The 22,480-nt window shown below is 44.5% G+C and overlaps 1 long non-coding RNA gene across 4 annotated transcripts in view; it reads left to right on the forward strand.

The window, feature by feature from the left end:
• Positions 1-22,480, forward strand: part of LOC141577139 (uncharacterized) — a 440,247-nt gene that overhangs the window by 38,043 nt on the left and 379,724 nt on the right. For 3 of the 4 annotated variants that reach the window (XR_012505769.1, XR_012505770.1, XR_012505764.1), the window contains exon 3: positions 17,292-17,863. The exons of the other annotated variant lie outside the window; for it this stretch is intronic. This is a non-coding gene — a long non-coding RNA (uncharacterized LOC141577139). The remainder of the gene's footprint in view (positions 1-17,291; positions 17,864-22,480) is intronic. 4 annotated transcript variants of the gene reach the window in all.

Here is a 22,480-nt window from a genome sequence, read left to right on the forward strand (position 1 = left end):
GGAACACGCCTCGCCGTGCAGAGCTGGGAGCTTTCCCTTCGGGGCTGCTCTGGGGGCGTTCATTTCAGCTAAACAAACTCCGCTCCTGCACCAAGTCATGAAGGCAGGGTGCATGTAACCAGGCTGACTGTGCCTCGTTGATCATATTCATTCCTAATCCAGTGTCAGCTGTCACGGGCACTTACCTAGTAAACAGATGTCGGCCATAATCATCACGCACTTTGCTTGGTAGTTTTATTGGCCCCAATTTTGAGATGAGGTAATTGAAGCTGGGGAGTTTGCTGCATGCCCGTGATTACCTTGGAAATACCCCCACTGGTCTTTCAACCTAGACTGGTGTGGCTGTTACATCCCAGCCCTGTGAATGGCATCGTGTAGCTTCTACCAAGTGGCCCAAATGACTGACATTGATTTCCTTAATTCGTAGGAAATGGTATGTAACAATAAGAGAAAAGGTGGTAAGAAATTCTTTGGAAAACTAGAACAAAACCCAATACTTCCCCAGCTGTGGTAGCGTACACAGTGTCACTCATCCCACTCACAGCCTGGCACCTCCTCCCTCCCGACTCCGTGTTCAGAAGCCAAGCTGAGCCTTCGAAGAACATTTTGCCTCGTGACACTGTTGACTAAGACCTATGACCTCTCTGTCCCTGGTTAACTCTCTCTTCAAGGCCATTTAAATTTTATGCAGGCTCCTCCACTCCGATGTAAGAAAAGACTCTTTAAACTTCTTGATGAAGCTCCTAAATGAAGATCTTGTGAAGGAAACCTAGTCAAAACCTGGGAGGTTTGCACACAGTGACTGCATGCAACCTCAGCACTTTGTGAAGTTCAGAATCAGAGGGGTGGGAGACTCAGGAGAGGCTTTTTAAGGTAGAAAGGGGAAAGTGAAAGGATGCAGGCTGTGTGAGACTGAAACATCTCGGTCCCAGCCAGCAAGGCACCTGCGTTCAGGATGGTGTATGGGGAGTACAGAGTTCTCACAAAGAAAGAAGTGGTGGGATGGGAGGGAGGACAGATAGATTCTTTACTAGGGAAGGAAAAAGTGGGCTGAAAATTTCCTGGTTGAATAAGAGGACTGTGAAATGATGTGCTTGCATTTTGGAGAGAAGGGTTTTGTGGGGACAGGCCTAGGAGAACGCTCTGTGGCTGGGGATTCAGCACAAAAGAGAACCGCAGAGAACCGGGCTGACCTCAGGGCCCCTGCTGGGGGAGGGGCTGCCCGCCATTTTGGTCCTGGGGACTACTTCTGTCCCTTAGCTGGGGCCTCAGAACTCCCTTCACATCCCAGTCCTGTTGATACAAGAAAACATAAGTGGGGCATGGGAAGGGCTGTGTCCCAGGCTTTGGTTGAGCCCCTGGAATGTGCCCCACCAGACGTGGGTCCTTGGCTTCATGCAGGAAAGGTTTCAAGAGCAAGCCACTGTTGAGTAAAGATAGATTTATTCACAGAGACACATTGAAAGGCAGGAGAAATGCCACGAGGTGTGGGGGTTGGGTGCTCAGATTAAAAGTAGGTACACACTCCACAGACAAAGTGTGGGCCTTCTCCGAAGAGGGAGAGAGAGTGATGACCGCGAGGTGGCGCTGTGTTGCTGGTTTTCATGGGCTTGGTTGTTTTATATGCTAATAATTAGAAGGAGCAGCCTAAGGGCAAGGGGCTGGGATTCCCAGGGAGTTGGCCATTTCCCACCGTTTGACCTTTTGTGGCTAGCCTTGGTATGGCCGTGGTGCCTTGGGGCGTGTTATTCACCATGTTACTATTACAACGGGTGTATAATGAAGCTCAAGATCTGCTAGAAGTAAAATCTCTTCATCCTGAGCCTCAAGGCCTACTGGGGTTTGAATCCTTCACCATTTTGATGTTAATTGCTGTGGCCTTCATTGAATGGCTGTGCTCTGGCCCCTTCCATCCTGTCTCACTGTGTTGACACAGAGAGAGCAAAGGCCGGGCCCTGCCTGTGCTCCTGCATTTAACAGGGAGAGGGGTGGAGTGGGCTGAGGATGACTCTGAGTTGTGAGAAGGATGTTTCAGATTTTCCCACGTGGTACATGGGGACGTGCCAGCAGCCACCGCAGATTTATCTCACGGGCATTATCGCTTGTGTCACTCATCTTTTTCTATTTTTCTTTCTTTTTTTTTTCAAGTATTTAATCTAAATTTAACATCAGGTTTTCTTAGGAAAGAAATTTCTCTTTTTCTTTTCATTGGGGCTCTTTTGGGGGGGTAGGCAATTAGGTGTATTTATCTGTTAGAGGAGGCCCTGGCGGTTGATCCCGGGACCCCGTGCACGCTAAGAACTCGCTCTACCACTGAGCTCTACCACCCGCCCCATCATCTTTTACTTTTTGCTTTAGCTGCCAAGAATCTTACGGCTGAATTTCTAGTCGGCCTTTAACACTTACCCTGACTTCATGGCATTCGTTTTTATGAGTTTACTTCCCCCTGGTTTCATTTAAGTATTGAATCTCCATTTTCTTTTCACTCTAACTTTTGTCTTTTTGTTATTATGGTTGTTAAGCTGTGTTAAAAATTGTTTAATTTCTCTTTTAGCAGGAGGCTGAAAGTAAATAAATATGTAAACAAACTTATCACACTTAAATGTTTTATACATTCTAAGCTGTTTATTAGTTACTTAAAAACCGAATTGAATACTGAAGTGATAACATTTTAAAATTATTTTTTAACATTTTATAAAATTATAGCTGATTTACAATATGATATAAGTTTCAGGTGTACAATTGTTGCACAATTTTTATTGTTATGCTCCATTTATAGTTATTGTAAAACATTGGCTATATTCCCTGTGTCATAAGATACATCCCTGTAGCGTGTTTATGTTACATGGAGCAGTTTGTATAAGAAAGTTGGGTAATACAAAGTCTGGGGCGTGGCTCTGTCTAACACATGTTCCCGGTCACCCTTCCTGTCAGAGCCCAGGCCCTCACTCCTGTCTGCAGGGGAGCAACTGGAGGCAGCCCTCATCAGCGCTGGCACCACCCTCTGAGTGGCAGTGACAGCAGTGACTGTGTGTGGACGTGCAAAGTGTTGTTCCAGGAGCTTTACATGCATTTCTGCATTTAATAATTAAAGCCCTCCTGTGAGGAATCATTTTAGGTTTTTAATGAATAATACATTTTATTTTGATTTTGAGAGTTCAAATTTCCAGAAAATTTACTGGAATAGTACAATAAAGGCTTAGATACAGTTCACCTAAAAGGGCACTGTTTGCCCTTTTGTGTCTGGCTTATTTTAGTATAAACTTTCAAGGTTCATCCATGTTGTAGCCTCAGTCAGTACTTTATTCTTTTGGTTTTATAATATCCTTTTTCTTTTTTTTTTTCGTTTTTTCTCTATTTAAAAATATTTTCATTGAATTCTAGTCAGTTTATAATGTTGCGTTAGTTTATAATTTTGCATCAGTTTCTTGTGTACAGCACAACACTTCATTTATATAGGAACATACATGTATTCATTTTCATATTCTTTTTCAACATAAGTTACTATAAGTTATTAAATATATTCTCCTGTGCTATACAGTATAAACTTGCTGTTTACTCTATACATACTCAGTATCTGCAAATCTTGAACTCCCAATTTATTTCTTCCCACACCCTCTCCCCTCTGGTAACCATATTTTGGTTTCTATGTCTGTGTGTCTGTTTCTGTTCTGTAGATAAGTTTATCTTTTTGTTTGTTTGTTTTTTTAGATTAAACATGTGAGCGATCTCATATGGTATTTTTCTTTCTCTTTCTGGCTTACTTCACTTAGAATGACATTCTCCACGTCCATTCATGTTTCTACAAATGGCATTATTTTATTATTTTTTTATGGCTGAATAGTAGTCTCTTGTACAAATATACTACAACCTCTTTAACCAGTCATCTGTCAGTGGACATTTAGGTTGTTTCCATGCCTTGCTATTGTAAATAGTGCTGCTCTGAATATTGGGGTGTAGGTATCTTTTTGAATTACGGTTCCTTCTGGATATATGCCCAGGAGTGGGATTGCTGGGTCATATGGGAGGTCAATGTTTTGTCTTTTGAGGAACCTCTGTACTGTTTTCCACAATGGCTCCACCAAACTGCAACCACAGTGTAGGAGGGTTCCCTATTCTCCACAGCCTCTCCAGCATTTATTGTTTGTGAACTGAATGATGGCTATTCTGACTGGTGAGATGTGATATTTGATTGCAGTTTTGATTTGCATTTCTCTGATAATGATATTGAGCATTTTTTCATGTGCCTATTGGCCATTTGTATGTCTTCATTGGAGAAAAGCTTCTTTAGGCCTTCTGCCCATTTTTGAATTGAATTGTTTGTTTTTCTTTCTTATCAAGTGTAAAAGGTGTTATATATTCTGGGATTTAAGCCCTTGTCAGTCTCATTTATTGCAACTATTTTCTCCCATTCCATAGGTTGTCTTTTAGTTTTGCTTACTGTTTCCTTTGCTGTGCAAAACCTTGTAAGTTTAATTACATCCCACTTGTATATTTTTGCTTGTATTTCTATTGCTTGAGTAGACTGCTCTAGGAGAACATTGCTGAGATGTATGTCAGATATTTTGCCTATGTTTTCTTCTAAGAGGTTTATAGTGTTTTGTCTACATGTTTAAGTCTTTAAGCCATTTTGAATTTATTTTTGTGTATGCTGTGAGGGAGTAGTCTAACTTCATTCATTTACATGCAGCTGTCCAGTTATCCCTACACCATTTGCTGAAGAGGCTGTCTTTACTCCATTGTATGTTCTCACCTCCTTTGTCAAAGATTCAATGACCAAAAGTTTGTGGGCCTATTCTTGGTAATTTTGTTTATCCATTCATTGATGGATGGATATTGTTTGTAACCTTTGTCTACTCTGAATGATACTGCCATGAATATTGATGTGCAAGTTTTTGTGAGAATATGTTTTCATTCTGTTGGCTGTACAGTTGGCCCGCCATATCTGTAGTTTCCACTTCATGGATCCAGATGGCTGATTGTAAAGGGACTCAAACATCCTTTGATTATGGTATCCAGGGTGGGGTGTTCCTGAAACCAACCCCCCGAGGATACTGAGGGATGACTCTACATGTAGGAGTGGAATTGCTGAGCCATATAACTCTAACCTTTTGAGGAAACACCAGACTTCTCCAAAGAAGCTGCACCATTGTCCCTTTCCACTGGCCGCAAATGAGGTATCTCTGCCTCCTCAACGACACTTGTTATTGTCCATGTTTTGATTAAAACCGTCCTCGTGGGTGTAAAATGAGAACTCATTTTGATTTTGATTTGGCTAGTGATGCTGAGCTTCTTTTCATGTGCTTATCGGCCATTTGTGTATTTATTTAAATCCTTGGCAAATTTAAACATTGGGTCGATTTTCTTTGTATTGTTCAGTTGTAAGCATTTTTTATATACCCTGAATACTAGTCTCTTCTTAGATACATGCTTGGCAAAATTTTTCTCCTATTCTGCAGATTGTCCTTTCACTTTAGTTTTTTTAAGCATTAAAACAATTTCTTTACAGGGGAGGTAATTAGATGTATTGATTTATTTTATTTTTCTTGCTAAGCATGCACTCAGTCACTTGATATACCCCCTTCCCCTGTCATTTCACTTTCTTGATGATGTAATTTGTAACAAAAAGGATTTAACTTTGATGAAGTCCAGTTTATCTGATTTTATCTTCTATCATTTGTGCTCTTCGTATTGTATCTAGGAAACCAAAGCCTATCGTAGGAAAACAAAGATTTATACTGTGTCTTCTTTTAGAAAGTTTATAGGTTTAGTTATTACGTTTCTGTCTGTGATCAATTTTGAATTAATTTTTATTTATTTAAAATATGGAGGTCCAGATTCCAGATTCATTCTTTTGCCTGCAGATACTCAGCACTCCCTGCACCATTTGTTGAATAGACTATTCTTTCAATGGAGTGTTGTTGACACCCTTGTGGAAAACTGACTGTAAATGTAAGTTTTTCCCCCTGGGTTTTTATTATGTCTCATAGATTTATTTATCCAAACTTATGCCAGTACCATTCTGACTTAGTACTATAGCTTTTTAGTACCCTTTAAAGTGAGTCCTCCAAATTTGCTCTGCTTTTTCAAGATTGTTTTGGCTGACCTGTGCCCCTTGCACTTCCATATGAATTTTGGGATCACTTTTTCAATTTTTGCAAAGAAGTCAGCTGGAATATTGATAAGGATTCCACTGAATTTGTAACTCACTTTGGGGAGTCTTAACATTTTTAACAATATTGTCTACCATTCCATGAACATGGGATGTGTTCCATATATGTAGATCTTTTAAGTATTATTTCGGTGATACATCAAAATATTCAATGTACAAATCTTGTAAATTTTTGTTAAATGTATCTCTCATTTTATTTTTAATGCTGTTGTAAATGGAAAGGCTGAGCTTCTTGAGGGTAAGACTATATATTAATTTGTTTATTTCTAGGATTTCTACACAGCAAATACTCTAGGTTTATATTTGCTACATAAATCTATCCACAACTCTTCCCACCCCCGTGTTATAAGAAACCAAGACCCAGGTTAAGCTACCTGAACACCTATGTGGAAGTGAGAAATGAGACCCTTGGTTGGGGCTTTGTGAAGATGATACTGAGAGCTTATTTAGGATGGCTTCATCTTAAATTCCTTTAAACAACACTTTTGGTGTAGTCAGATACATTAAGATCATGCCCTTTTGATGTGCAGAGGAGCTAAGACTATCATTTTCAAATAATTTCTAGTGAGAGTGTTGTACTTGAAATCAAATTTTCATCAATATTTGAAGATATATGTTTCAGGAATTTTGACTAAAGAACACCTGTCTTTATTCATTAATGACAACTAAATTCTCAAGCAACATGTAAGAGTTTGAGCAAACTGCCCCAGCCCCGTAGTGCTGGTTGGCTGCAGCTGTAACTGGAGTCAGTGCTTACCTCTCCCAGCAGGCTTGGGCTGATCTGCTCAAAGGTGTTCGTCCAAATGTTTGTCTGTAGTCTGTTGGACAAAGCCATAAAACATTGAGTTAATGTTGCTGGAAAGCAATATATTCCTTTTAATATTAAGTAAGCACATATTGAGTGCTTACTGTATGTTGGGAATTGTCCCTCAGCCTCACATGTATATTATTTCACTTAAAACTTCATATATTTCCTTGTTATTCTCACTTTACAGATAAGGAGACTGAGAATTAGGTCTTCTGTATTTTGGATGGAGCTCATTATCAATGACAGGAAGTTGTAAGGAAAAAGATATTGATTCATCCTGAGAAAATATTTTTCTGACCGTCAGCAGTGAAGAGGGTGAACACTGAAGAAGGTGATCATTGTTTGAGTGAGACGAGCCCCGGATTGTACGGAGTCAGCATCCCTGTCCTGGACACTGCACGTGTAGATCTGTGTGGTGGGTGAGGCGGCGAGGCCGCGCAGGGAAAGCTGATGCCGGGCCATTGGGCTGTGCTCAGGCCCAGTGGGGCTTTCTCCTAAGGGCAGTGGACCGTCATTGACAGATTTTTAGTAGGGGAGTGGGGTGCTCTCGTAGATCACTTTTGTCTTGTAGAATGCTTAGAAACATTTAGAAGGCTCTGCATGAGGTGATGTGATGAGTCAGATTAGGGTGGCTGCCAGGTGTAGGAGTGTAGAATTTTCAAGTGGTTTTCAGTCCCAGTTTTGTGGCTGAGTAGCTGTGTCACTTTGGATGATGCACTCAAGGAAGTAAACAATTTATCTAATCAATTGAAGAAGTGATGTACCGACCTCCCAGGACTGCTGTGGTGAGCCAGTGAGATAACGTGTGCACAGTGTGCAGCGTGGTCCCCAGCACACAGTCAGTGCTGAGTGAGTGCCAGTGAGTACCTGGTAGGTCAGGTGTGGGTGGTGGGACTCGGTGACTGAGGAAATCTGGGCCCTGAAGGTGGGGTCCAGTCACATCTGTGAGTGATGGGCCTGAGCTGGGAGAGGAAGGGAGACCTTGCCCCCCGACCAGGGGCCCTGGGTAGGACGGCTATTGGAGGAGCACCGTGAAGTCAGCTCTTTGCAGGTGGAGCTCGAGTTGCCTTTGAGATATCTAAGTGCATTGTCATGAGCTCAAAGAGGAGGTCTGGGCCCGGGCTGTGAATTTTCCTATAATCTTAATCCCTGAGGACGCTGAGGTATTGATCACTGAACGTGAAGACATACTTTACAGGACAAGTGAATAGTAGTATCATCTCTGTCATCAAAGCTCACATCTCTTTATTCATCACAAGTTTGCTATTGGGTACTTACAGAGCTCACTTCACCGCCATCCCCTGGGCTCAGGCTCCACAGTAAAGAGCTGGTGAGCCTCCCTCTTTTCCAGAAGAAGACACATTTAGCTGGTAGAATTCTGTACCTCGCCAGACTTAGAATTTTAGTTTGTTGTTTTAATTCTATTTTCTGTTAGCCATCTCCTGACAGGAGAGACGTTTTACCTCATGGACATATTTCAATTAGCTGTTACTGAGAATTGCTGATCTGATCCATAGTGTAAGTATTATATTAACCTTGTAGAGTATTTATCATTTTTCTGTCTTTGCCCTTTAATTTTGTATGCCCCTTCAAGTCTCTATCCTATTTGGGGCCTAATTATTTTTAATTAAAAAATGTCTATTTGCAGTTAAGAAAACAAAAGAAAAGAAAAAATACACATGATAGCTAAACTTAGAAAATATCTAGTGTGTTTTCTGTCTCGGCAACGGAGGGTTCTAGAAACTCGTGAAAACCTTCATTACACAAGTTTCTTAAAATGCTGATTAAGAAATAAAACCTTCCTTCTTCATCTTTCAAGCTGCACAGCTAATTGTGAAGAAAGTGAGGGGAAATCCTCAGAAGCCAAGACAAACCAGAAAGCAGGGATTCTGGGTGATACGCGAGCCTTAGAAGCCCTGGGGTGCCTGTTGGCTCCTGTACTGAGTTTCAGTTGCCTTGACTGGAGGGTAGGAGGTGAGCCCGAGTCCTCTCACACTGGGAGTTGGATGACTGATCATATGTAAGGCCAAGCCCATCCCGAGAAGCATGGTTTACTAAAGGGTTAACTATGAAAAAAAATTCCTCAAGGTAAGACATTAAGGAAAGTCAATTTTTTTGGAAGAGGGGAAAAATAACAAATCCAAAGTAAGGATATAGTTTAAAGCTCTTCTGGCATGAGAGTAACCACAAACTCCTGGCAGAGAATCACAGCTACTCCTGGACTGAGAAGCTGTGGTTTGAATGAATCAGTGAGCAGCCATTCCGAAAAAGGCCTCCAGAGTCTTGAGGATCAAGATACTTGACTGCAAACACCTGTCTTCCAAGGTCTCAATCAAATAACCAGAAAGGTTTTAAAGGAAAGAAGCCATAATCATAGTTCTCTTTCTTAACATTACTTTATGCTAGGAATTCAGAGGTGACTATGGAGTTGTCTCCTCTTTTATGGACCTTACCTTCTCTTTGGGGAGACAAACTGACAGTTGGGGAACTTGGTGGAGGGAGGTGATAGTCTGTTGCAATTAGCCAGGAGAGGAGATTAAGAAAGCAGTGAATGGTGGGTGAACTTTTTAGCTAAGGACATTCTTGTTCTGCTGGCTCTTAATTGCAGGCTCAATGAGCAGTCACTGGAGGGAATAGATCTTACGGAGGATGGACTTAGCTCAGGCCTCTTTAGAATGGACACGTGAACCTGGAGAAAGACAGTCAAATCTGTGCAGACATTAAAGTTCACTTGAACGTGCTCCATCCCTGAGCCAAAGATAGGACAAATATGCAGCACTTCTTAAGGACAGAGGAGTGGTTTTTAAGGTTCTCCAAGAATGAAGCCCAGGGAACCGAGATGGCCAGTTGTCAAACTGTGACTTTGCTCTTTGGACGGTGTACCCACCAAGGGTATTGGCCTTTTATACATTTCCATTTCTCTTTAATACATGTCAGGTGATGAGGACGTGGGCACAAGTGTTTGACATCTTGTCGAGGCGACTTTGGGTACCTGCCTAGAAACGCGGGCACGGCTACAACTGCGTCACACATGTTGCCGCCCATCCCGCTCCCCGGCTCCGTGATCACGGCAGACTGGTTCCTTGTTGACCTGTCCATCTCCTCTGTGACATCATAACCCATGAAAAGACCGGAGAGTATTAACTTGGCTTTTTTAAAGTCAAAGGAACAGATCTAATATGGAGTCAGATTTGTTCTTTCCTATTTCAGTATTGCCATGGAGAAGAGAGTTTGGGCAGCTTTTTGTAGGGTCCTCGAGGCTTTCTCTCTCAGCCTCTGGGGGCCTCTATTGAAAACCCTTCATAGCTGTCTGGCCTGCTGGAAAACCACTCCGACTGTTTTGCCCTGAAGATGTGTTCAGTTTATAACTCATCTCTACTCCTTGGAAAACAACTCAATAAAAACTCAGTTGGTTTTCCACCAGCCATGGGCAGGGGTGAGGGATACCTTGTTATTAATTCATAAAATAATAATAAAAATAAAAATAGTAATAATAATAATAATAATAATAATAATAATAATAATAATAATAATAATAATAATAATAATAAAAGAAGTGTTAAAACAGCACTGGGCACATAGGTGAGTCAATAAATGCTTCCTGGCTTAAATCAAAAGTGATGACTCAGTGATTCCATGGCTGCTGTATTTGCTGAGCTAGTTACTCCTTTGCTCCATTACACATTATTTTAACTGAAAAATAAATACTTGCAAATGGTTAAAAAAAATTCAAACAGAGCACAAAAATACACAAGTGAAAGAAGTTTTCCCTCATCCTCTCTTCTTTCAGCCCTCCCTGGAGATGCCACTGTTTACTATCCTTTGGGTGCTTTTCCAGATATGCTATGCACATTCCCACCTATGTATGTAAATTCCTTTAAAGTTTTAGTTATTTTTAACTTAAAGGGATTTAAATCCTCAAGTGGCTTCTGCCTGGGTAATAGAACAGAACAAATCTGACTCCATATTAGATCTGTTCCTTTGACTTTAACCCTATGCTCTGTCTCCTAGGCTTCATCTTGCTTGTAAAACAATGTTGCTTAGAGCCTGAAATATACAGGAGAACCTATTCTGAAGGCTCTGATCTTTAAGTATATTTAACACATTTTCATTCATAAAAAGATAAAAAAATTGCAGAATAGAAAATAACGTTTGTTTTGTTAGAGGTTTACAGAGATTTGACCCAGGCAGATAGCTGCAAGAACAAAGGATTCTAACAACAAAGAATTCCTACACCAAGAAGATTGCAACAACCAAGCACGTAGGAAAGGAGCCTGAATTCTGACTTGGGGAGATGGTTTTCCAGGACATTAGTTTGCCATCTAGGTCTACAGAAACTTGCTATTCCATGCCCCAACACCTGGTCTCCCAACTTATTGGCCTGTCCTGCACTGAAGAGAATGAATTTGGATTTGGTAGCACTCCTATATGCCTAGCAAGCTGGGCACTGGAACTGAGTGTTATGGAAACAACAGGCCAGCCAAGGAACAATCATCACTCGGAGTGTTGGCGTACTCAGATTTATTATGCCGGCGGGCTCAGAGGGGCTTCTGCTCCGAAGTTCTGAGCACCCACCTCCAAGACATACACATGAAGTTTTAAAGGGTTAATTACAAGTAAGGGTGTATTAGCCAATAAGGCTCAAGCAACAAAAAGGAAGGAATCAGCACACTGGTGCTTGTCAACTTGTAATAGACACTTGTTGAGCTTCGATTTACGACTTAGCTTGTTAGCCCAGTAAACTGACACTAAACTTCAGATTTACGAGTTAGCCCAGCAGAATTTAGATCAGTAAACCGACACTTATCACACTTAGATTTGTGACTTAGCTTGTTAGCCCAGCTGGGCTTTTCCTTCACATGAGGACAGCTCTCCCACACCCAGGGAACTACTGTGAGCCCTTGATGGTTCCACTAGGGTGGAGTGTGGTTTACCCAGGACGGATGGGGACTATGCAACAACACTCAGGCAGTCTGCTCTGTCTGGGGCTCTGATCTTGAACCACCCCGCTCCCTGCCAGCCCAACACCTGGGACATTGGAGCTAAGGCAAAGATCGTGCCTGCCTGTTTCCCAGTGTGTAAAATGGGAATATGTACTCTTCCCAAGGTAGTTCTGAGCGACAACACCTGCGGGTGCTTGGTTCCCAGACCAACAGAAAACCCTGCTCCGCTTGGGGGCAACAGGTGTGATACCCGTAGGGGTTCTGCAGCAGCATCGGATGGAGGGCTGGATCAGGGAGGTAAAACTTGAGCTGCGGGCCTTGAAGTGTTACAGAAGGGTACAGAGGCAGGACTGCCGCCTTCTTCAGGGTGCCACCAGAGGTAAAGCTTTTTCTCTCCATCCCCGCTAGGACCTTACCCTTTCCAGATCCCTCCCTTCTCTCTGCTCTTCCTGTCCATCTGTCTCCCTCCACTTTTTCCCTCCTCTCCTCCCCCTCCCATCTTTTCCCTCCCTCACTGCCCCACCTTCTCTCGCAGAACCCAGAGCGGATTGCTGGCCCTCCTGCGCATGGGCGGTCGGTGTCAGCTGGACCGCGGGTTTGAAGCTCCATCTCCGAGCCGGGGATAAGCCCCAAAGGCTTCTCAGCTCTGTCGCCCGGCAGGCCTTTAGCTCCTGCCCGGGGCCGGTGCCTCTGGCTGTGGAAGTGCAATGTGGGGTCTCCCGGGGAAGGGGTCAGGTGGCTGCTGGAGGGCGGTCCGCGTGTCACAGACCACGAGGGCGTGAGTCAGCCTGTGTTCAGCTGAATTGCTCGGGCCAGACCCCTCTGCCCGCGCCACCTGCCCCAGTGCCCCAGTGCAACTGCTGCCTCTCACCCAGCCGGGCTCCCCTCAGTCCGCTGCTGGCGTCCCCTTCCCCTCTCTCGCCCGCGAGTCCTCTCCTCCCGGGCTTCCTCTCCTCGGCCACCGGCCCGTCCCCACAACTGGGCGGGCTGCGTCCCAGGCGGGCGGGGTCTGCGGACCCGGACGGGGCAGCTGGGGCTGGGGCTGGGGATGGCCTACGAGCGGGGCTGCAGCCCCCGTTTCCACCCATTTCCCTGCTCCGCGACTCCGGGGCTACCCTGGTCTTCCTTTCCCGCTCCCTGAGGAACAGCTCAGTGGCGTCTGCGCTGCTCCCTGGGCTGAGAGCTTCCGGCTGTAAAGCCCAGCTACTGGTGGAGTCGGGAAAAGGGATCCTCAGTGCCAAGCGAGCTTCTGTCTCCTCCCTCAGTGTTTCTGCCCCAGGTAAGTACCTTGAACACTTTCAGGTGTTATGATGGCGGTGCTTGTTGGTGTCATGTGTTTTTATAGTGAGAGGGATTACAGTGTTGAAAGCAGGGCTTGGTTCAGTTAAAAATGAGCTGAAGGCATAAGGCTGTGTCATCCTCCTTCCTTCCCTCTCCCAGGGTGAAACGTGTGACCATCGATTTTAAAAAGACAGTTACATTCCCTAACTAGCCCAGCCCAGCTTGGTGTGTTAACAGGAACAGCACCACCAGAGGCGTTGGAGACCCAGGGACATTGAAGTCCTAAAGAGCTCCTGGAACAGTTTGGTTTGTTTTGGTTTTTTGTTTTTCTTAAATTGTGGGGCAGACTAAGTAGTATAGAGGGAAAAATAATTGTCAAGAAATATTTTTTCATATAACAGCTTTATTGTGATATTGTTCACACACCATGAAGTCCACCCATTTAGATGGTACAATTCAGCAGCTTTTAGCATATTTACAGTTGTGGAACAATTATTATCCTAAACGTTTTCATCACATCAGAAAGACCAGTGGAAATGAATGACCAATCCACCCCTCCCCAGTGGTGGTTCTAAAGAAGTTTCTTGGCTATTCTTGACCATAAATTAACTTGTTACATTCCATGAAAAATCTGGTAGGAATTCTAATCAGAATTGCAATGAATCTGTCTATCAAAATAGGAAGAATTAATGTCTTTATGGCATAAACTTCTTCTACCCATGAATATAACTGGGACCCTATATTTTCATCTCTCCAGAGCCTGGCCCATGGGAAGTCCTCACTAATTTTTGGGCTTGTGAATGATGAGATTCTATACATCATTAGTTGCAACTGTAGCCTTTCACAGAAGAGAAAATTAACCTCAGTGAAGCCAAGTGACTCTCTGATGGTCAGAAAGAGTGACAGCCAGTGCTGGAGTGATCCAGTGGACTTGGTGCTTGCAACCAAAATTCTTCAGCAGCTACAGCTAAGGGGATTAGAGTGTTCTTTTATTTTTTCTTAATGGCGTTGCTTTTATTTTTACTTATTTGTTTAAATTAATTTTTATTGAAGTGTAGTCAATTTACAATGTTAGTTTCAGGTGTACAGCAGAGATTCAGTTATAAACATATGCATATGTATATACATATGTTTTAGATTGTTTTTAGTACAACTCATTACAAGAAATTGAATATAGTTCCCTGTGCTATATAGTAGGTCCTTGTCATTTATTTTATATTTATTAACGTGTATCTGTTAATCCCCCCTTTCCTGCCTGCTAACCACAGTTGGCTTTCTATGTCCATGAGTCCATTTCTAGGAGCACCATTTTTCTTAGTAATATATGCTGGTTGGCTGCTTTCAGTTTCAGTAATTCCATCTGTGGGTGCTTTTCTTCTGGTGGCCTTTATGTGGTTTGTACACGTGGTAATAGAGGTCTGTATTTGGGAGAACTCCAGGCCTCGTGTAGTCCCTGGTACAGAGTTCCCACTGAGTTGTTGCTTGAACTGGGAAAAAAACATAGTAAATGTTGGAATTTCCAATATGGTTGAGACTTCCAGGTTTCTATAACCTGCTTAGCCCACCTTAATATTGGCTGCACCCTTACTTGGTAATTTGGTGGAATTCCATGATATGGTGGTGTAGAGACAGGGCCTTTTATGCTTATTCTGTTTCCTTTTTCTAACACTCATTCTCCTGGGTCTCCCAGATCCTCCCCAAGCAGTGCCCAGGGCTGGCTTGGTGCTGCGCAGAGGATATATTTATTAATAAGGACATTTCCTCATCTCTTCTGAGCCTCCATTTTTTTCTCTGCACAATGAGGGCTTAGACTAGATATGTGCTTTTCAGTTTCTTTTAAAGCCATGTTTCCTTTGAGAAACAGAAAATGCAAATCACTCCTCCCATCCCAACCCTTTAGATTTTGATACTGCCTCCAAGGAGTGACATAGCACTTTGTGGAAAATTGATGTGATTGTGATTCCAGGTGGCACAGAAAAGACTCTTCAGAGATTTATTGCAGGGAGAGGGCAGGAAAGGTGCAGTATGTCACACTTTCTAGTGTGAGCACTGGAGCAGTGGCTTGGATTTAAATACGGTGTCTGACGTGGCCTCTCTCTAATCATGTACAATGTGATAAACTTCTCTACCTCAGTTTTTCTTGATGTGTCAAGTTGGCGTGATAATATTTTAGGGCTTTTGTGAAACATTATACACATAATCCATTTGTGTTTCGGTAGAAATAAGACCTGCTAGGGATTCAGGGATTTGTTTAAAAAAAAAAAATCTTGTCCATAGCAATCTGTCGGTGTGTATTTTGAATTTCCTGGAGGGTGAGGGTTGAGTCTAAAGTCCATCGTGGGACAGGTGGCCCATAGTTTTCTGTGCGCCTGATTGCCCCCTCCTCCCCAGTCCTCTTCTTCAGTCCAGGATTAAGTTCCCTAGTAGATTTACACAGAGGTCTTGTGGAAATGGCTTTTCATTTTATTGTTTCACCAAGAAGGGCTGCCATCATGATCTCTGTGGTCAGGTTTTGAAGGGCTGCCATCATGATATCTAGTCAGGTGAAGGCTATGCAATTGGGAGTTTCTATTTAATAAAAAGAAAAAAATTACAAATAGAAAATTAGAACAAGGGTGATGACAGGAGCTCTTGGAAGTGGGCACCATTAGTTTTGTTAGCTTCAGGTGCAGTGGCCTCTTGCCACGAGGACCCATCCTCTTGCTCTGAAGTTGGAGGGACCAATGGGTTGAGTGGGAATGTTAACTGAGTGTATCTCATGTGCTGGGCATTGTCCTATTTGTGCTTTGTGTTCCTTATTTGAGACAGTGAGCTCATTTAACCTCAATAGCCTCTTTAAAAAATTAGACTTTTTATTTTGAGATATAATGTAGATTCCCATGTAGTTGTAAGAGATAATATGGAGAGGGCCTATGGACCCTTTGTATAGTTTTCCTTAATGGTTCCAACTTGCAAGTTTGGGGTACAATTCATTACTGACTCACTAACAATTTGAGGTTTGTTTTATTGCCCTAAATTTATTCACGATTAAACTGGTGCTTAGAGAATCACACAGGCCTGACCAGGTCACCCACATGGTTAGTGTCGAGACGGGTGGAACGTGGGCTTGGGATTACCAGGCAGTACCATTATGATGGTCTGTGGCAGGGAGCAGCATTCACTTTGCTGGTTTATTCATTCATTCAAAAAACATTATTGAGTAACCTCTGTGGGTCAGATGTTTCATAGGGTTATCTGATTCTTCAGCAGTCCTGAGAATCAGGTAATGTTTATATTTTTTAATCTGAGAAAATTAGCTCTAAGAAGTTATAACCCCCCCAAAAGAAATATAGCTCATAAAGGAGCGATACTAAATTTGTACAGTCACCCCTTTTTATGCAGGTGGTACCCTAGGCATTTTACATTTGCAAACTTCTGTAATCCAGATATATTCATGTAAGAGAAAGATATTTTTTTTAATTGAAGTATAGTCAAGTTTACAATGTTGTGTCAATTGCAAGGTTTTTTTTTGAATTTTGAATTAAAAAATATTTTTTCAGGAGGGTAATTAGGTTTATTTATTTGTTTCATTTTTTAAAATGAGGTACTGGTGTTTGAACCCAGGACATCGTACATGCTAAGCACGTGCTCTACCACTGAACTGTACCCTCCTCCCCAAGGCAAGTTTTCTTATCCATTATTCTGTAGCTTAGGAGTTCAAATAAATTGGATAGAAAACCAGATCTTTTGATCCCACTGTAGTACTTTTCTTTATATTCTGCTGAAGGAGGTTGGGGAAAGCACTTCCTTTGTTCATTTCCTTATTCAGCATTTTTCAGCAGTGACTTTGCATCAGGGCCTTGGTAGGTGCTTGGAAACAGAAAACAAGAAATGACCCTTCTCTGCAGGGCAGGAAGCCTAGACCAAAAGCTGGGTAATGTGATCCGAGCTACGGTAGCCATTTGAAGACTCTGAGGACAAACTGTACCCCCGGATTTACTTGAGCTTCCCTTGCCTTCTGGTTGGTACACACCAGGTCAGCGCAACCCAGATGGGCCTGCAGCCCACAGTACAGTATGTACCTCGATCTCCTCTCCCCTCTCGTCAGGGCCTGCAACATGAGCATCCCTGACTACGTGCAGTGTGCTGAGGACCACCAGACTTTCCCCGTGGTGGTCGAACACGTGGGGATCATCTCAGAGGAGAATTTCTTTTGCATCTATAAATGAATCACCTTGGTGAGTCAGATCAGTCCGTGCGGCTCCCAGTGGGCAAACTGTATCCACTACAGGCACCACTATGCGCCCAAGAATGGGTGGAGCGACTTCCAGACCCACCGCAAGGTCTTGGGCCTTGTCATCATTTCTGACTGCCTCTCGGCCAAGGCTTCGAAAAGCTCCACGTGCAGAGGAGCTGTATGGCACCACGCTCTATGACTCTCAGCTCTTTGACTTTCTGCTGCATGGGGAGGTGGCCGAGCAGCCGCGCACCGAAGTGGCCTTCAATTTACGAGGACTGCAGGGTGGTGGAGAAGAGGATCGACGACTTCACTGAGTCACTCTTCATCTTGCCCAAGTCCAAGTGGCTGGACGGTGCATCCGACAATTTTGGGGACAAGAGCCTCCTTCTCTGCATCCCATTTGAGAAGGAGGACATCATGGGACTGGACACAGAAAGCAGGTAAGTTTACCTGGAGGCCAGTCCACCCTGGCTGTGTGCCGGGTTTCTTCCCTACATCCAGAAAGGGATCAGCAAGGAAGAGGACTCTCTTGTAGCCAAGGGTGGAGGGAGGTGCAGCCCGCCGGTTTACAGACATTTAAAAGTGAATCCGCCTTTGTTTCAGAGAGATCCTTTTAGGGTTATTGTGGACACTTACTCCAGCTTTTCAGCCAGAACCCTGGTGGGACCCCTGGAGTTGCTGTCCAATAGATTAGCCACAGCCACTGATGCTAGGAGAGCTGGGGAGGAGGCTGCTCTGAGCTGAGATTTGCTGTAGGTCAAATGAACATCAGACGCTGAGACTTGTCTTGTAAAAAGAATGTAAACTATCTTATCACTTCCTATATTGATTACATGTCAAAATGATAGTATTTTACATACAGTAGGTTAAGATTTGTTCTTAAAATCATTTTCTAGTATTTGTTTTTTGTTTGTTGGTTTGTTTCTTTGTTTACCGTTTTAAATGTGGCAACTGGGAAACTTTCTTTACATGGCTCTCATTTCATTTATGTTGGGCAGCCTGTCTTAAGATAGTGTCATCCCTTTGCTTGTAGATGAGATGCTGAATCCCGAGAGGCAGAACGAGGCGCTGGTTGAGCTGGGGCTGGAACCGGTGTCTCCTGCCTCCCAGGCCCAGCACCTGTTCGGCTAAGGCCCTCTCTTCCTGCCCGACAGCCAGCATGCCATGTTGGGACATCAGAATCACCGCCAGGGACCTCCGAATGAACTCCTTATGCAGGGAAAGGCGTATCACGGAGTATGGGAAAGAGCAGGGAAATGTTCATCCTCACTTTGTCCCTGTGATTAAGTCAACGGCCCCACTTTGTCTCGGAATTACAGACGAGCTCTTCTGGGCTGCCTACCCCCCCCACCATCTGCTCTGTTTCCCCGTGTATCTATAGTGCTGTCCTTCGTGCAGAAGAGGGTGACATGCCTTTGCCGAGAGGTGGTTCCCCTTTGCTGGGGAGAGTGAGGGAAGCTGTGTGCCCACGGCCTACGGCCTCAGGCCTTGAGTCTTGAGAGTACTCATGGCGGTCTGACAGGTGACTGTTGGAGGACCTGGCACGGATGCCGGGCCAACTGTTGAGGCGGTGCTCTGTGATTCTTGAAATTAACTAAGATCAGATTCTACTTTCTGGTTGTTGGTAAGTTGGAGGAGAAGATGCCAGAGAATTGATAAAAAGAATGTCCAGACCAGCCCTGTGAGTGATAGGCACAGGGGACCAGAGTCCCCCACGTGTGTGAGGTGCCTAGCGGGCTCTGGATGAATTTTCTGTTCCTCCCGGACATAACTCTATGGCTTAAGGAAGAGGCAAGGCATGTCATGGCCTGTACTTGTCCTCACAGTGCCCTGTGACCTTCATGCCCGCACTCCCCTTCTGCTCCTTGGAGATGAGGTGTCAGGTTTAGGAGCCTGGGCACTGCTGAGGGCATATCTGCCAGCACTGTGCTACACCGAGGCTGGCTCCGTTCACCTCACATGTCACCTCCTGCTGAGCCCCCAGGCGTCAGTCAAGGTAGGTGCATAGGTGCAACATACGCAGAGACCACGTTCTCCCCCTGGACAGATTGGTTGGTGAGCAGTGGAAGCCTAGAGCCCTGCCCCAGCCCCAGGCCAGTGCCTCCTCTTTTGTCATAGGAGGCACTGGTGACATTTTTGCTCAGCAACTGCTTGGCTCTGACTCTGCAGACCCACCAGAGAATGCCAACTTGTTTTTGCCTTTTGAAGTCTGCCCTTGGGATTTGGCGGAGTAGCTGGATGTGTGCTTAGCCCATAGTGGTTGACACTGTCACCATTGTTTACCCAGAAACTCGTGTACCAGGCATGGCTCCCGGCATCAAAATACAGCAGCGCATTAAACCTCCCTCCTGGTGGGTCTGTCTGTTTTGGTACCATAAGGGCTCAGCCAGCATCTTAACGTCAGTGAGATAACGTGGCCAGTGAGCTCGGGTCAAGCACATTCTCCTCCAGTCACTTTTACTCAATTTTTGCTTTTACTATTCCACAGTCATTAATTTTTTAAACAATGCTTTGGTACAGGAACAGCCTAATTCTCTCCTGCTACTCTTGGTGGAAGTGAGTAATACTGTCCAGCCTGAAATGCGACCACAATTTGTAGCTCAAAAGCTGCCTAGACGCATATAAGTGGAGTTTTGGTTAGGGGCGCTGATCACGTTGGGGTCCCCCGGCAGCGCCGCTCCCCTCAGGCCCCTGCCTTCCCTGGAGCAGGAGGTGAGTGTGGGTCTCACCGTCCCAGCATCCCTGGCCTCACACACTCACATAAATTCTTGTACATGCTGTCAAAATCATTTTTGTTCTTGTGTGTTTCTAATTTTCTCTTGTTCCTCTTTTCCTTTTTCTTTATTCTTTTTCTCTTGTACTGCCCAGTGAGCATGTTGTTGCGTCTGAAAATGTGGGCTGTGCACACCCTGCATTGGAAATATCCAGATTGCCCTCCGTACTGTCTCCATCGTTTTAAAGAGCAAAAACTTAACAGTTACCTGGATCCATGTATTATCCTAGTCATTTTTTATTTTCTAATTTTTTGGAATATTTGCTTTGTTAGCACATCACCCACTGGTGTTTGATACCTGTTAAAATCCTTGCTTTGAGGAACCTGTTTTGTCCTCCTTATATTTGGTGACAAATGCGCCCTTATTAAATTTGTTTCATTGTTTTGAAGAAGTGAGATGCGAATTGATTTAGGCGGCTGCTGAGGGATTCTTTTCATGGAGTATTTAAACTTGTAAAGTCAAATTCTGCAGCATCTTGCTCGATTCCTGCTTTTACACAAACGTGCTCTTCACGCGGTTCCTGGCTGTCACTGTGTGACGTGCGTGATGGCACTTCCTGGCCAGCGGTCACTGGTGAGAAAGTGGCAGGCTCATGGTTGTGCAGCTGCAGGGGACGCTGTTGGAGGAAGCAGTCACCGTTTACTTATTTAATTTTTTTTTTTTTTGCATTCAACATCCCTGTGCCATTTACTTTACTTTGCCTTCATAAAGTGGCTTAGGGGGGTCTAAAATCCATGCCACTCTTGTGTTTCCTTTACGAGGCTGGTTTTTCTGAGTATCAGGAAAACATGGCCTTCTCCTAAGTAGCTGGCTCACCTGGATCTTGTTGACACAGCGACCGCTAAAGGGGACTTTAGCTTCCTCTCTTCTTCAGCCAGTGGGCATTCAGAGCCGGGTCTGTGCTTTGCCTCAGCAGCCGTGCAGGCCTCCCTGCCCCGGCCTTTACTTTTAACCCATGTTGGCATAAATAGCTGACTCCGTGTCTGTTGCAGCTGATGTCCACCACTGACGGCCGTGTAGTTAGTTTGCGGTAGGGAGTCTGCAACACCCCAGCCAACCTTGAAGGAAGAAGTTTTGGCCGACCTAGGACCTTGGATTCTCACCCCCATCATGGTTCATCTCACTCGGTGGAAGGGTTTGGCCACCACCATCATGCTGAACATGAGGCCTTGTTTCTCCTTTCATGCTCTGGTCCAAATGTGGACACTTCATTTATCACTGAATTTCTATCGCTTGAGACAGGCCATAATATCTGAATGAGTCCATCACATTCTGGGTGGGGAACAGAACAGAAGTAAGTGTCACAATTAGATGGAATCAAGGCTGTCCGTGTTGGTTAATGCTGGCTGGGATCTGTGATGGCCGGGCTGTGCCCTGGACACAGGCCTTTCCCGTGGCTCCCGAGAGTCCAGGGGTTGGAGTGAGAACAGCCTTGCCTGGGTTCCTCCATCCTCATCTGCTCACTGGCAAGTGTGTCTGCTAATTAGGAGCTCCCCCAGACCTCGGGCCCTTCAAGGCTCAGACCACGGGAGAAACTTGAGTCCCTTCTCCTGGGCCTCCTTTGTGAGAATCCAGTGACTTCTGAGGTGACCAGTGGCAGGAGATGCCTCCCCCTCCAGGGAGCACCCTACGGAGGACTGTTAGTCAGTGTACCATGCTGTGAACTTGGGGGGTTACGGCCATGGTCCCTGTAGAACCACATTTGAGATGGGCTTAGCGACGGAAATAATAGGACTGATTCCAGGGCAGGGATTAGGGGAGGGAACATTGGAAATTGAATGTGACCTCAAACACATAGTTGGGTGCTGGGGCTGTTACTAAAATGGGGAGTCGGGAGGTACCTGCCAGGAATCGAATTCCAGAGTAAATGGTGAACATGAGACATTTTTAAGATGCCATTTGTCATCCAAGTTAGGACTTCAAAGAGGCAGTCGTGTCTATGAGATTTTGGCTCAGGTGAAGGAGCCGGACTATAGATACACGTTGGGAGTCGTCATTCTTAGCTGGTGTTCATAGCCTTGCATGTGAATTAGATCATCTCGAGAGCTGCAGACTGAGGCTGAGGGGGGGCAGGGCCCTGCCTGGGTTGGAGGAAAGCCCAGACCATGCAGCTTTGCTGTGTCAGTCAGCGGCATTTGCGATTTTCAGCCTAATGCCATTTATCTTTAAGGGGCCGGGGGGTGTGCAGGGCCAGCCAGGAAGAAATCTGAAGGGAGGGTCGTGGCCACGTGTGTGTCTTGGGAAGATGCAGAGTCTGCAGGGTCCTGGAGGGTAGACTTCTTA

This window comes from Camelus bactrianus, chromosome 3, assembly GCF_048773025.1.
Source record: "Camelus bactrianus isolate YW-2024 breed Bactrian camel chromosome 3, ASM4877302v1, whole genome shotgun sequence".
NCBI lineage: Eukaryota > Metazoa > Chordata > Mammalia > Artiodactyla > Camelidae > Camelus > Camelus bactrianus.